The following is a 3,883-nucleotide window of genomic DNA, read 5'->3' as shown; positions in this document are numbered from 1 at the left end:
CAAGCACCCCAAGATCTCTCTTAGGAACAGAGGCCAGGGGGATGAAATGAGCAGGATGCACAGCATTTCTGGGCCCCAAACAGGTCCCCCCCACCTCATGTAAATGGCCTGGGAAAGCCAGATAATTAATCCCCAAAAACAGTAAGCCAAGGGTTTCCCACTGAGGCTTGCACTTAAAATCACTGCAACCTAAGGAATGGAACCAAGTAGTTACTGGAAATTAATCTCTCCCCTCCCCCCGACCCTTACCTTCGACTCACTGATACCGTGGGATGCACACTGGCTCTGGAGTTAAAGGAGCTGGGTTCAAACACCACCTCTGATGCTTTACTACTGGTGTGACCTTGGCTAAGCTTCCCAGGGCCTCTGTTTCCTTTCCGTAGAATAAAGAGATTCAGTAGATGCACAAAGCACACAACCTTCTAGATTGACATTTATGTACAACAGAGTAGAGACAAGAGGATTTCAAAGACAGAAAGGAACTTGGGAGTGGTCTGCTCTGTTCTCTCTATTTTCTAGAGGACTAAGACGGAAGCCCAGAGACGGGAAGTATTTGACTAATGTCATCAAGATTGTTTATGACTTTCCCCAATTGAGAAATGGTCAAAGGATATGAATAGGCAGTTTTCAGAGGAAGAAATTAAAGATATCTATAAGCATATGAAAAAATGCTCGAAATCACTACTGATTAGAGAAATGCAACTCAAAACAACTCTTAGGTACCACATCTCTCCTGTCAGATTGGCTAAAATGACAAAACAGGAAAATGATAAATGCTGGAGAGGATGTGGGAAAATTGGAACATTGTTACATTGCTGGTGGAGTTGTGAGCTGATCCAGACATTCTGGAGAGCAATTTGGAACTATGCCCAAAGGGCTATAAAAAAAAACCCTTTAACTTAGCAATACCACTTCTGGGACTGTATCCCAAAGAGATCACACAAGTGGGAAAAGGACCCATATGTACAAAAATATTTATAGCGGCTGTTTTTGTGGTAGCAAAGAATTGGAAATCAAGGGGATGCCCAACAACTGGAGAATGGCTGAACAAGTTGTGGTATATGAAGGTAATGGAATACTATTGTGCTATAAGAAATGGGGAAGATATGGACTTCATAACAACCTATAAAAACCTATACGATATAATGCGGAGTGAGAGGAGCAGAGCCAGGAGAACATTATACACAACCACAGATACATGGATTCTGTGATGAATAACCCTGATAGACATTGCTCTTTTCAGAAATACAAGGTGCAAAGACAACTTCAAAGGATCCACGATGGAGAATGCTGTCTACATCCAGAGAAAGAATTGTGGAGTCTGAATGCAGATTGAGGCACACTGGATGCTCTCCTTTTCTTTTCCTTTTGTTTTTTTTTTCTCTTTTGTTTTTTTTTTTTTTTTGGTTTTGTTTCTTCTGTCACATGATTCATTCCATTGGTCATAATTCTTCTTTACGACTTGACCATTGTGTAAATAAGTTCAATGCGAAGTTATATGTAGAAGATATATCAGATTCCATGCCGTCTTGGGAAGGGGGAGGGGGAAGAAAATCTGGAACTCAAAATTATATGGAACCGAGTGTTGTAAACTAAAAATAAAAAATCTTAATTATATATATATGAAAAAAGATTGTTTGTGACTGTGCTGAGACTGGAATTCATTTCTCCACTAATTGTGTCTTATCCCAACTCCAGTTTGTACCACGATGTATAAGAATGGAACCATCCTACAAACAGCAGCAGCACCCTTGGGATCAGCTTAGGTAAGAATAGTCTGCCCACATAAGGGAGCCCAAGTTATGAGTAGGGCCATGTTCATGAGGAGATCAAGTTATTCAATCATTTTATTTTATTTCTTGTGAATATCAACAAAAACGTATTTGAATACTCCAACAACACACAAAACCAAAAATGGTCAGAAATAAAACCAAAAACCTCCATTATTTATCATTTATTTGAAAATTATATTTCCTCTTCCCCTCCCCCGCCCACCAATTTGGACCTATTGTATCATCAAGGTAGGGAATTCCCTAAGTCCCTCCATAGTACAGAGTAGCAACTCATCTGTAATTTAGTCTTAAGAGAGTTATCTAAGACACTCACTGAAAAGTTAAGTGTTATGCCCATGGCCATGAAACCAATATAGGTTAAAAGCAGAATTTAAATCTAGGTCTTCCTGTCCTACTGTGCCAAGATACACACACACACAGATGCACTTAACTTTAATAAGATAATAACAAACTATTCTATTTAATTTTTAAAAATTCCCTTTTGGAATCTTTTTTTGGTTGTTTTTATTTCTACCGATGCTTTTTGTTGACACATTGATTTCTAATTAAGTCCCTGCTCTCCCCAGTGAGCCAGCCCTTCTAACAGATTCAAAAAGGAAGAAAAAGGCAGCTGACCTCTTTTTTCTTTTGTGTAATTTTTTTTCAGATTTCGTTACTGTTGTTCTTTGAATTTCTTTTGTTTTCACATCATCTTGCTTTCCAGATATATCTTCCCTCCCTTCCCTACCTATCCAGCTATCCCTTGTTACTGAAAATAAAAAAGAAAGAAGAGTTCAGCAAAGCCAGCCAACATAATGGTATATATGCAATAGTCTACATAGAGTCCTCCAAGAAGAGGGAAAGGTGCCTAGTGTCTGATGCTCTAATTTTGAGTATATGTCTACAGGCAGGACACAGAATGATTCTTCTTCCTTCACTGTGTCATTTTATATATAACTTCATATATTTATTTGTTTAATGTTAATGTATTTGTATCTTTCACAGTTGCCATTTTTAGGGCATACTCACATCCCTTTATTATCATATGACTCAAGTGGTGCAGCTACCCTTCAAATATTCCATTACAATCCTAAAATAGGAATTATCTCTACTTAACAGAATTTTTTACTATTACAAATATGCTGCTGAGACTATTTTCATACCGTTGGTCTTGTTCAGTCGTTCCAGTCATATCCCACTCTTCATGACCCCATTTGGGGTTTTCTTGGCAGATACTGAAGTGGTTTTCCATTTCTTTCTCCAGCTTATTTTATAGGTGAGGAACTGAGACAAATAGGATTAAGTGACTTGCCCAGGGTCATACAGCTAGTAAGTATCTGAGGCCAGATTTGAACTCATTAAAATGAATCTTCCTGATTCCCAGCCCAGCACCCTATCCACTGAACCACCTAGCTGCCCATGTTTAGTATGTACCGGTAGATCCTTCCAGACCCATGTTTCTCCCCTCCACTCCACTAGTAGTTCCAGCAGTGACCTTACTAGATCAAAGGCTACAAATGCCTTTATACCTCTTACCCATTGTTACTTAGCTTTCCAAAAAACATTGCAACAAAATTTATAGCTCCACAAGCTGGGTGGTTTATAATGTACCTGTTTCTTTACAGCCAGGTGGGAGAAAATTAGCCATGTAGTAAAGGGACAGGGCCTTCTCCCTTCTGAGGCCATGTGGCCCTGAGAAATAAGCTTTGGTCCTTGACTTTTCATTTGTTCTGTTCCATTCTACCTGAAAAGAGTGGAGTTGCACAACTTAATGAAGTTGAAAGGTTATTGCGCCGCCAGCTTGGCATGACAGAACCTAGGTTCTAGGACAAAAGTTGCAGCCAACTCAGCAGTGATGCCCTGAGAAGCAAGTGACCTCTCTGGATCCAAGCCAGCAGAAGCTAAGATGAAGATTTATCTGGTGGTCATGCCCCATCTAGACATGAACTTGGTGGGACTAATGCCATAAACAAACTGAAAGAAGTTTTGCACCTGCTTCCCCAGAGACTGAACCAGCTGGGGAGAGTATGCCCCCTGAGGTATTGGGGGGTGGGTGGGAATGTTTGTTTGTCCTTGCTATATCTTTGGAGAACATTCCTCTGAATGTTAAG

This window comes from Trichosurus vulpecula, chromosome 1, assembly GCF_011100635.1.
Source record: "Trichosurus vulpecula isolate mTriVul1 chromosome 1, mTriVul1.pri, whole genome shotgun sequence".
Taxonomy (NCBI): Eukaryota; Metazoa; Chordata; class Mammalia; order Diprotodontia; family Phalangeridae; genus Trichosurus; species Trichosurus vulpecula.
Note: the sequence above shows the minus strand (reverse complement) of the source record.